The 12,796-nt window shown below is 35.2% G+C and overlaps 1 protein-coding gene across 8 annotated transcripts in view; it reads left to right on the plus strand.

Moving 5' to 3' along the window:
* The window catches only part of LOC136036378 (protein N-terminal glutamine amidohydrolase-like), a 199,745-nt gene that overhangs the window by 62,744 nt on the left and 124,205 nt on the right, over positions 1 to 12,796 (plus strand). The window contains exon 1 of one of the 8 annotated variants that reach the window (XM_065718559.1): positions 1,896 to 2,016. The exons of the other annotated variants lie outside the window; for them this stretch is intronic. The gene's annotated coding sequence lies outside the window, so the exon portion shown is untranslated. Of the gene's footprint in view, positions 1 to 1,895; positions 2,017 to 12,796 lie in introns of those variants that run through there. 8 annotated transcript variants of the gene reach the window in all.

Below are 12,796 nucleotides of genomic sequence, written 5' to 3' on the forward strand. Positions count from 1 at the left end.
GGCCTATATAATGTATGAACATTGTTTTTTAAAAGAACATTATTCTTAAAAAAACATTATTGGCCTTTAAAAGTAAAGAAGCACCGATTGTAGGCCTATAAAATGTATGAACATTATTTTCAAAAAGAACAACACATTATTTTAAACAGTTTGGCTTTAAAAGTAAAGAATCACCGATTTTAGCCCTATAAAATGTATGAACATTATATTATAAAAGAACTTTGTTCTTAAAATCACATTATTTTAAACATTATTGGGCTTTAAAAGTGGAGAAACACCGATTGTAGGCCTATAAAATGTATGAACATTATTTTTTAAAAGAAGAATATTCTTAAAAACACATTATTTTAAACATTATTGGCCTTTAAAAGTAAAGAAACACCGATTGTACGCCTATAAAATGTATGAATATTATTTAAAAAAACATTGTTCTTAAAAAAACATTATTTTAAACATTATTGGCCTTTAAAAGTAAAAAAAAAACACCGATTGTAGGCCTATAAAATGTATGAACATTATTTTTAAAAAGAACAATATTTTTAAAACACATTGTTTCAAACATTATTGGCCTTTAAAAGTAAAGAAACACCGATTGTACGCCTATAAAATGTATGAATATTATTAAAAAAAAACATTGTTCTTAAAAAAACATCTTGAACATTATAGGCCTTTAAAAGTAAAGAAACACCGATTGTAGGCCTATAAAATGTATGAGCATTGTTTTTAAAAAGAACAATATTCTTAAAAACACATTGTTTTAAACATTATTGGCCTTTAAAAGTAAAGAAACACCGATTGTACGCCTATAAAATGTATGAATATTATTAAAAAAAAATTCTTAAAAAAACATTATTTTAAACATTATTGGTTCCCCCCCCCCCAATGTCACCGGATCTGGTTGGGATTTAAAATAGGAGCTCTGAGGCACGATATTCTTCTAAACATCAAATTTCATTAAGATCCCATCAACCGTTTGTAAGCTAAATCAACCGAATTAACCGACCCCCCCCACTCCTCCAGAGGGTCAAATCGTGAAAACGACTATTTCTAATTTAATCTGGTCCGGTCCCATATACGCCTGCCATATTTCATCGTCCTAGCTTACCTGGAAGTGCCTAAAGAAGCAAAACCAGGACAGACAGACCGACAGAATTTGCGATCGCTATATGTCACTTGGTTAATACCAAGTGCCATAAAAACAACAACAAAAAAACAAACAAATAAACACGCATCCTTTATCTCTCTTCTGGCCAAAAATACAAAATTCCACCTTTTTTATGCTAGGGGCTTCAAACTTCTACAGTAGGATACACCGAATCTAATGGTGTGATTTTGTTGAGATTCTATGACTTTTAGAGGGTATTTCCCTCTATTTTCTAATATAAGGCACATTTTCTCAGGCTCGTAACTTTTGACCGGCAAGACTAAACTTGATACAATTCGTTACCACAAACTGTTTGAAAATGTATCTTGTAAATGAATAAAAGTATTATATTCTACTATAACATTACTCGCCCAGAGAGGGGTCTATCAAATACCTTATGACTGTGGAAATTACTATGTTGGCAGGACCCATCAGAATCTAGAAAAACGGCTGCACTAGCATAAAAAAGACATAGACAAGGCATTAATTTCAAATAGTTCCAACAGCTCCTTTGATTCTGCTTTAGGTTGGCATATATTTAATAATCCCTCCCACACGATACTTTTTGAAAAAAATTTCACTCATCACTAACAAAATATATTAAGTAACTAACAAAATATTTTACTAAACCGATTTATAAAGTATTGAACCAGTTACAAAACGAGTTCAGTTCGCATCTAGCATTCATTCAATGCAGTCTCATTTCGCTAGCTCTGATAATTGGTGACCTGTGATTATTGGCATGAGTATTTTGGATGCTCGGATATTTTTTAAGAGTACGGTGAAGAAATCAATTAGCAGGTCCTGCGTTTTACTGGGCCACCTGTCAAACGGTGATTGCCATTGCTGACGTGGGCCTGCCCCACTAACAGGTACGAGTTTCAAACAGACTCTTAAAAAGGGACTTAGAACTTTCAATGTCTAATCATCTGAGTCCCCTCCGAGGTTTATACGACCATTTTTCAAACTTTGTTTGCCCCCAGGGCATAAGTTACAACCCTTACCCCAGGCTTTGGGTGTGGTTGGTTATGCTGACCCCAAAGTTTTCGTTATCTGATCTTTGGACAATTTCGGACAAACTGGCAATGTCAAAATTTTGATCGGATGCATTTGGGCAAAAGAGGGTGTGTGTAGGGGGGATAGGTGCCCTCTGGGGGGATAGACGCCCTCCCCCGACCCCTTTTGACTCAGAAAAAAGTAAATAGAACTTTGAATTTCCAATCAAATGAGCCACCTCTGAAGCTTATACGACCTCTCCTACACAAAAACTTTATATGTCCCCGGGGCATAACTTAAAGTATTTGCCCCCGGGCTCTGGAGGTTTGGCAGACCCCGGAGTTCTTAATAGCCAATATTTGAACTATTTTTAATTAAGTGGCTATCTCAATAATATTTATCGGACGGGTTTGGGAAATAGGCGTGAGATGGCGCTAGTTGCTCATCGATCTCTTTTGACTCATAAAAAGTGAGCTATAACATTCAATTTCCAGTCAGATGAGCCCTCTGTGAAAATTATACGAGCACTCCTTCTATAAAACCATGTATGCCGCAAGGGCATAACTTACAACGTTGCCCCCGAGCCCTGGGGTGTATTTTCGACCCAAAATGGCTGTCTCAATTTTTTATCGGATGTGTTTAAAAAAAAGGTTTGTGGGGGCTAGATGCCCTCTGATCACTTTTGATTCTTAAAAAGGGCACTAGAACTTCTGATTTTCAATCGAATGAGCTGCCTCAGAAGTTTGTACAATTACCGCTTTCATATGATGTGCCTCTGAAAAAAATAATAATAAAACATTGGAGCCTTATGACTTTTATTGTAGACAACCCTATAGCGCTGCCTCTGATATCAAACAGTTCGTGGTAACGAACTGTAGTAAGGAGCGACCCGGCTCAATAGTAACCAAAACTCTAAAAAATGGAATTTTGATACCAATAGCTATATCAAAAGAATCGCATTTTAATGCTAGTTTTAAATATATAAGTTTCATCAAATTTAGTCTTACCCATCAAAAGTTACGAGCCTGAGAAAATTTGCGTTATTTTAGAAAATAGGGGGAAACACCCCCTAAAAGTCATAGAATCTTAACGAAAATCACACCATCAGATTCAGCGTATCAGAGAACCCTACTGTAGAAGTTTCGAGCTCCTATCTACAAAAATGTGGAATTTAGTATTTTTTGCCAGAAGGCAGATCACGGATGCGTGTTTATTTATTTTTTTGTTTTTTTGTTGTTTTTTTTTGTTTTTTTCCCAGGGGTGATCGTATCGACCCAGTTGTCCTAGAATGTAGCAAGAGGGCTCATTCTAACGGAAATGAGAAGTTCTAGTGCCCTTTTTAAGTGACCAAAAAAATTGGAGGGCACCTAGGCCCCCTCCCCCGCTAATTATTTTCCCAAAGTCAACGGATCAAAATTCTGAGATAGCCATTTTATTCAGCGTAGTCGAAAAACCTTATAACTATGTCTTTGGGGACGACTTACTCCCCCACAGTTGCCGTGGGAGGGGCAACAAGTTACAAACTTTGACCTGTGCTTACATATAGTAATGGTTATTGGGAAGTATACAGGCGTTTTCAGGAGGATTTTTTTGGTTGGGGGGAGGGGTTGAGAAGAGGGGGATATGCTGGGGGAACTTTCCATCGAGAATTTGTCATGGGAGAAGAAAACTTCCATGAAGGGAGAGCAGGATTTACTAGCATTATTTAAAAAAAAAAAATTAAAAAATAAATGTGAAAAAGCTTTTTCAGCTGGAAGTAAGGAACAGCAATAAAACTTTAAACAAACAGAAATTATTACCCATATTAGGGGCTCACCTCCTTATGATACCTAACTCTTTACGCTAAAGTATTTTTAGTAATTTCAACTATTTATTCTACGGCTTTTGTGATTCAGGGGTCATTCTTAATGAATTGGGATAAAATTTAAGCTTTAGTGTAAAGAGCGAGGTACTGACGATGGGGCGAATCCCCTCATATATGTAATAAAAACATGAGAATACAAAAGTTCTTTACGTAAGCTAATAAGTTACGTAAATCTTTTACCAATAAAAAGATTCGTAAAAAATTAAAAGTTCTAGTTGCCTTTTTAATTAACCAAAAAATCGGAGGGCAACTAGGCTTCGCCCCCGCTCTTTTTTTCTCAAAATCATTCGATCAAAATTATGAGAAAGCCATTTAGCCCCCCCCCCCCCAAAAAAAAAATATGCAAATTTCGTTTTAATTATTCCTCTGCGGAGAGCCAAAATCAAAACATGCATTGATTCAAAAACGTTCAGAAATTAAATAAAAAAAACGAGTTTTTTTAACTGAAAGTAAGGAGCGACATTAAAACTTAAAACGCACAGAAATTACTTCGTATGTGAAAGAGGCTGCTTCCTCATCAACGCCCCGCTCTTTACGCTAAAGTTTTTTACTGTTTTAAAAAGAAGAATTGAGAGAAAGAGTCAAACTTTAGCGTAAAGAGCGGGGGGTTGATGAGGAAGCAGCCTCTTTCATATACGAAGTAATTTCTGTGCGTTTTAAGTTTTACTGTCGCTCCTTACTTTCAGTTAAAAAAACTCGTTTTTTTTATTTAATTTCAGACAAATCCAAATCCATTCAAAAAAGTTAGGAAGCTGTTCATATTGTTGTTCGCCTATGTCTTGAACAATTCTATCGAACTTGAAATGTGTTTATCCAAAACGTCTGTCTTTTCTTTTCCTGACATTGGCGTTGTTGATGCTATTGTTCATTAGGTTAAAACACGTTTTTTTTTTAACCGAAAGTAAAGAGAAACATTAAAACTTAAAACGAACATAAATTGTTCCGTAAGTACAAGGGCCTGTTCCTTCTCAACGCTCGACTCTTTACGCTTAATTTTGACTCTTTCTCACAAATCTACTTTATAAAACAGTTAAAAACTTTAACGTAAGGAGTGGGACGTTGAGGAGGAGACAAGCCCTTTCATATACAGAATAATTTCTGTTCATTTTAAGTTTTAATGTCACTCCTTACTTTCAGTTCAAAAAACCATTTTTTTTTATTTCTGAACGTTTTTGAATTAATGCATGTTTTGAATTTGGATCACGGACATAAATAATTAAAACGAAATTTGCATATTACCTTTACTTTTTTTAAACTAATAATAACCATATAATAATGTAAGTTTGATTTTTGTTCCAGTTGTTCAAGAATGGCTTCTGAATCTCAAAGGCTCTTTAATTAAAATAATAACCTCTTTTAAAAGTTAAATAAGAAACAAGAGTGTAAAAGCGACCTATTGAGGAGAGGCAATCCATCTCATATACGTAATTAAATTAAAAAACAAGTTTTTTTTTTAAATGAAAGTAAGGAGCAACATTAAAACTGAAAATGAACAGAAATTACTCCGTATATGAAAGGGGCTTTTCCTCCTCAGCGCCTCGCTCTTTACGCTAAAGTTTGACTCTTTCCCTTAACTCTATTTTTAAAACAGTAAGAAACTTTAGGGTAAAGAGCGGGGCATTGAGGAGGAAAAGCCCATTTCATATACGGAGTAGTTTCTGTTTGTTTTAAGTTTTAATGTTGCTCCTTACTTTCATTTTAAAAAACTTGTTGTTTTTTTTATTTAATCTCTGGACGTTTTTGAATTAATGTATGTTTTGATCTTGGCTCTCCGCACATAAATAATTAAAACAAAATTTGCATATTAATTGATTGCAATTAATCGGAATATTTTGAGAAAAAGGAGCGAGGGAGGAGGCCTAGTTGCCCTCCAATTTTTGGATTACTTAAAAAAGCAACTAGAACCTTTAATTTTTTACAAACGTTTTCATTGGTAAAAAATATACGTAACTTACGAATTAACTTACGTAACGAACTTCTATATTCGTATGTTTTTATTGCGTTTATGAGGGGGGTTCAACCGTCGTCGATTCGACCTCGAAGCGAGGGGGGTTCGACCTCGCTCTTTACACTAAAGCTGAAATCATGTCCCAATTCCTTAAGAATGACCTCTGAATCACAAAGGCCATAGAATAAATAGTTGAAACTACTAAAAATACTTTAGCGTAAAGAGTGAGGAATAAAGAGGAGGTAAACCCCTCATATACGTAATGATTTTTGTTCGTTTTAAGTTTCAATGCTACTCCTTACTTTCAGTAGAGAAAAACTTTTCATTTTTTTTCCTTGTTTTTTTTTCAAATAATGCTAGAAAATCCTGCGCCCCCTTTCATTGAATTTCTCTTCCCCCATGAGAAGTTTCTCCATGGAAATATCCTCCCACGTAACGCCCCCCTCAATTCTCTCCCCTAAACCAAAAACAAATCCCCCTGAAACGTCTGTACACTTCCCAGTAATCATTACTATATGTAAACACAGGTCAAAGTTTGTAAATTGCAGCCCCTCCCACGGGGACTGCAGGGGAGTTAGTCATCCCTAAAGACATAGTTATTAGGTTTTTTGACTATGGTGAATAAAATGGCTATCTCAGAATTTTGATCCGGTGAATTTTGGGATAAAATGAGCGTGGGAGGGGGCCTATGTGCCCTCCAATTTTCTTGGTCACTTAAAAGGGCACTAGAACTTTTAATTTCCGTTAGAATGAGCCCTTCTGCGACATTCTAGGACCACTCAGTCGATACGATCACCCCTGGGAAAAAAACCCAAAAAAACAAACAAATAAACATGCATCCGTTATCTGTCTTCTGGCAAAAAATGCGAAATTCCACATTTTTGTAGATAGAAACTTGAAACTTCTACAATAAGGTTCTCTGATACACTGAATCTGATGGTGCGATTTCCGTTAAATGACTTTTAGGGGGTGTTTCGCCCTATTTTCTAAAATGAGGCAAATCTTCTCAGGCTTGTAACTTTTGATAGGTGTAACTTATCTTGATGAAAATTATATATTTAAAATCAGCATTAAATGCGATTCTTTTGATGTAATTATTGGTATCAAAATTCCATTTTTTACAGTTTCTGTTACTATTGAGCCAGGTCGCTCCTTACAGTTCGTTACCACGAACTATTTGATATTTTCTGTTCGTTTTAAGTTTTACTGTTGCTTCTTATTTTCTTTTTGAAATAAAATTGTGTTTTTATTTTATTGCTGATCATCTTTTTAAAATGTCTGGAAATCCAGCTCTCCCTCCATGGAAAATTTCCTTCCTCCACGAGAAATTTCTCCATGAAAAGACCCTCCCACGTAGCTTAAATTAGTGATATTTGTGGAAATAATATTGTAAAATAGCAACAAAACGCGAAAGAAGTCGAAAACTATTTTTATGAAAATGAAAGTCATATGTTGAGCAATTTTCAAATGACTGAACTGAATGATAGAAAAGATTTTTCAAAGATATGCGTAATAATTTATGTTCGTTTTAACTTTTAACGCTATTCTTTACTTTCAGTTGGAAAAAACTTGTTTTTTTTTAATTATTTTATAACAACCACAAGTCGTGAACATACAATATCTTCTGTTCATTATCACATAAAAATCATAGTTATGAAGCTGCTCAAGGTAAAATTAAATGCCAAAATTGGCTCAAACAAATTATTGCTAATAACGGACATTATTTAACAAAATTCTAACCTTAGCGTAAAGAGCAAAGTATTCAGGTGGTGGCAAACTTCCTCATATACATAATATGAAGGGGTTCACCCCCTCGTAAATGCCTCGCTCTTTACGCTAAAATTCGAATTGTGTTCCAATTCTTTAAGAGTGACCCTGAATCTCAAAGGCCGTTTAATTAGAATAAATAGCTCTTTTGTAATTGCTAAAAAAAACTTTCGCGTTAAAAGCGAGGCATTGACGAGGGGACGCATCCCCTCATGTACGTGTTTTTTTTCTGTTTGGTTTAAGTTTTAATTTCAGTTCTTAATTTCTTTTGAAGTAACTTGTTTTTTATTTAATTTCTGATTGTTAAATAAATAATGCTGGGAAATCCATTCTTCCCCTATAAAAATATCCCCCATAGCCCTCTCCCCCTACCTTTCCCCTCACCAGAAATAATTCCCCCATAAAACTTCTGTATACCTCCCAATAACCAATACTAGGCTATACGTAAATAATAGGCAAAGTTCATAAGGGAGGGGCTGCAAGTTACAAACTTTGACCTGTGTTCGCATATAGTAATGGTTCCTGGGAAGTGTACAGACGTTTTAGGGGGATTTTTCGGTTTAAGGGGGAGAGTTGAGAGGGTGTACGTGGGAGGATATTTCCATGGAGAAACTTCTCATGGGGGAAGAGAATTTCAATGACGGGGGCACAGGATTTTCTAGCATTATTTGAAAAAAAAACAATGAAAAAATAAATATAAAAAGTTTTTTCTACTGAAAGTAAGGAGCTGCATTAAAACTTGAAACGAACAAAAATTATTACGCATATGAGGGGTTTACCTCCTCGTTATACCTCAACCTTTACGCTTAAGTATTTTTAGTAATTTCAACTATTTATTCTACGGCCTTTGTGATTCAGAGGTCATTAAAAACTTGGAGGGCAACTAGGCCTCCTCCCTCGCTCCTCTTTTCTCAAAATCTTCCGATTAATTGCAATTAATCAATATGCAAATTTCGTTTCAATTATTTATGTGGCGAGAACCAAGATCAAAACACGCATTAATTCAAAAACGTCCAGAAATTAAATAAAAAAAAACAAGTTTTTTTAAATGAAAGTAAGGAGCAACATTAAAACTTAAAACGAGCTGAAATTACTCCGTATATGAAAGGGGTCTTTCCTCCTCAACGCCCCGCTCTTTACGCTAAAGTTTCTTACTGTTTTAAAAATAGAGTTAAGAGAAAGAGTCAAACTTTAGCGTAAAGAGCGAGGCGTTGAGGAGGAGAAGCCCCTTTCATATACGGAGTAATTTCTGTTCGTTTTAAGTTTTAATGTTGCTCCTTACTTTCATTTAAAAAAACTTGTTTTGTGTATTTAATTTGATGGTAAGACCGAGTTGGTTCCAGTGGTAAGACATATAGGGGACTTGTAAGTAATAATCGTCTGTTAGGAGCTTTAGTGAAGAGGGGTTTGTAACTTTTGCTAGTTGGTGTAGCCTACCCATACTCACTGTAATCTAGAATTAAGTGTTTACGCAACGGGTACAAACGATAACGTAAAACAACGAGGCAGTATCGTAATAATTAATAGAGTGTCATCTATGGTATTTTGATCCTGAAAAGTTACGGATAGCTTTATAATAACAACTAGATTATATAAGATATTGTTCCAAGTCTTGATCCGTCACGATGTCTACGATTGAAAAGGATAAAGTTCAACTGGCTGCAAAGTCAATTTTGTCCCTTCTTTCGATATTCTTTTGTTATTGTTGTTTTTTTCAACACTGAGGAATAGCCTTTGATCATGTGATTACTGATCGCGTTTTTCTTTGAACATAACGTTTTAAAAGCTTCGATAGGCTGACAACTTCAGCGTTTAATCGATAGCATCGAACAAAACCAAAGTGTTGCTTTCGCAACACTTTATTCGGCGAAGCCGGACAAAGGTTGCCGCAACACTTCACGTTGCTCAGGCAACGTAGGTCTAGTTTTTTCAGCTAGAGATAGGATCTCATCCATCAATAATACCTTTACATTGGAATTAATTATCCCCTGGTAAAAAAAAACACTGTTCGTAACTTTGAATGAAAAAGGCATGCCTGTTTAATCGTTCTATGTCTTTTGTAAAGGCCTGATATGCTAATCCACAAGGTGGCTTCAATTTGTCATTAAAAAAAAAAAAAAAAACGACTGTTGGGATTTTTGCTCTTTTTTACTAGCTCAAGATTTGAAAGTAGAACAATAGGTAAATAAATTGGTAAAAAAGCTTGAATTTTTGGCTTCTCCTTCTGACATGCGCTTAAGCGATAAATTGATTGGCTTGCGAAAATATGCAGGATAAATAAACCAATAGAATTACAGCATACTTTTTAACGCGGAAGTATGCGACAGCAGTTTATCTTTTTCTCTTTGCCTCATCTGTTTTGTCACGCCATATTTTTAATATAGCTATAGCAGTAAGAAGGAACATACGATCCATTAATTATTTTTTTAAGTATAAAGAAAAGTATTTATTACTTTCCAGGCTTGAGAGTATACGTCTGACCCACTTCTTGTAGCACTTTATCAGTCTTCCTTAAAATAAGTTCAGCTTAAAAAAGTTTCTACATCAAGTTCTACGAATACTTGACTATTATCCCCCTTTTTCGTGTTAGTAACCTGTCATTATATTCTTTTAACCTCCGTAGTTTTGCTGATTGAGACAAAGATATTATTTTACAGATATTATATGATACACGCCTGGATGATTTTCCCATCAACTCTTATAGCTAGAAAATATGTTTTTGCTTGTTTTTCCAAGCAAATGGCTTTTGAAGCAATTCTTATAAATAAAAAGTGATAAGAAAATAAACGCCCCTTGGGTGAGCTCTATAATTTAGCAGTTTTGATACTGAAGATGTGAGAGCGAAGGACAGGATTCGGCTGCACAATATCTCCTTTCGCATTGTCAGATTTTAGATAGCAATTTGTTTTATATCCTTGAGCAGAAGACGAAACATTATGACGATGGAAGGAAGAAGCCGAGTCTAGTTCAAAAAAGAAATTATAAATCAATCAATCAATCATTTTATTAATACTAAAACAATATTAATACTAATACGCTACAAACGTAAAAAAAAAATTATTCGGCCCAAAAGCACTAAAAGAACCATAAATAATACCCTAAATCAAACAATACATATGAAGTAAAGATGTGGAAGAATAAACACTAGCATACAGTAAAAAAAAACTGATAGCAATTATGACGATAGAAATAAGTAGAAACCAAGACAGTAGAGAAACAGGAAAGACAAGGTTGATATTAGAACATCATAAAAAAAGACAAATAAACGAGGATATTAAAAGCTAAGAAGATTCCTGAAAATAATTATAAAAAGAATAAAAGTGAGATATATCAGTTAGGAAAAAATTGCAAAAAGGAGAAACAATAGGAAAAGAGAAAACAGGACAAATGAAAAAACGAGAGAGAGAGAAATTACTAAACTGGAAAGACCCGACGAAAAACTGCCTTTGCAGAAAGAAATAGAGGGACATCCGAAGGGATGGAGTTCCATAATAGAATTGATTGATATATAGGAGACCTCTGGGCTGCTGTAGATGATCGTTTTGGTAAAATAAGTCGTCGAGAAGAACTACATAAAATAGAAGAGCACCTACCTGAGCCTGTCCGTGAAAAACATTGCTGCAGGGGCGGTGTAAGTGTGCCTAGAAAAGTAGAATGCGCTAAATAAAGATTACTTTTACCTACGATACGATCCAGTGGAAATGAACACATGAATTGAATAAAAAATAAATGAAAGCAGCACCTTCCACAAGGAGAATGAGGCGTTAAAGCAGGTGAGCGCCGTTTTAGGTTTTGAATTCACTACAAAACATAAATGAAAGCAGCACCTTCCACAAGGAGAATGAGGTGTTAAAGTAGGTGAGCGCCGTTTCAGGTTTTAAATTCACTACAAAACATAAATGAAAGCAGCACCTTCCACAAGGAGAATGAGGCGTTAAAGCAGGTGAGCGCCGTTTTAGGTTTTGAATTCACTACAAAACCAGTTGCTGTACTACGTGACGAACTTTTTATTGTTCTATCTGTGGATATCATCTTTGCTATCCTGCCTAAAGGTTGCTTCTGACGTTTATTTCTGAGATAACTTCCATAAACAGTTTACTAATCTGTTCTCAAAATGAAGATCCACGGACAATATTCGTTCGATCACACTTTAATTCTTTTGACCTGCATTGGCCAGCTGATTCTCCCTTCAAGGACAGGTTAGCGAATGGTTTCTGGCAATTATGTCAGACGTGTTAAAATGATAGAACCGTTAGATGTCCATATTTGTAGACCTTCTGCTTAGCCTCGCTGCTGCATAACTTCAATAAAAAAGTCACCACTTGATTTAATTCTAGAAATGAGCTTTGGAGGTTAACCCAGAAATTTGCCACTAAGTAATTTTTTATAGAAATATTTAGTTTTTTTTTACATTATAGTGGTTGTCCTTGGACTCAATTTGTCCAATGAATACTCGTCAAGAAAAATGCCCTATATCGCTATCGTTGACTTTCGCTATCGCTATCGTAGACCCAATATCGCTATCGTTGACTTTCATTAGACAGAATATCATTGTAACTATTGGAGAAAATTCCTTGTATGAGATTTTTGTCAAGATAAATTTGACATTTAACGGTGCTATTTAAATCAAAATTCATCTGTTTTGGGCACTTATGTAAGATTGGATTAGGGGGGGGGGGCTACATCTACTCCAGAGTGATTGCTAATCAGATTTCAAATAACTCAAATAAGTTGCGTTTATGTAATACAAATTTGAAATGACACAACGTACGTCAAAGTTACAGCTAATTATCAGATAAGTAAGTGTAGTAGTCAAAGAGACAAAAACGCCTGCTCCGCGAGCTTTCTCCATCCCTTCTCTTCCTTTCCCCCTCTCTTCCATCCCTGTGTCTGTCACGGCTGGTTGGTCGGATTTAATATAATTTCATATTGTCCATTTTTTTTCTCTTTTCAAGGGACAAATTTTGAGAGCAATATTGCAGATAGTAATGCCCATGAATTGAAGATCGTTCTGAAAAGAATTCTCGTTTCTAGCTTTAACAGTGTTCGGCTATTTTTTTTTCAGTCCATAGGCAGA

This window comes from Artemia franciscana, chromosome 15, assembly GCF_032884065.1.
Source record: "Artemia franciscana chromosome 15, ASM3288406v1, whole genome shotgun sequence".
In the NCBI taxonomy this organism is placed as follows: domain Eukaryota; kingdom Metazoa; phylum Arthropoda; class Branchiopoda; order Anostraca; family Artemiidae; genus Artemia; species Artemia franciscana.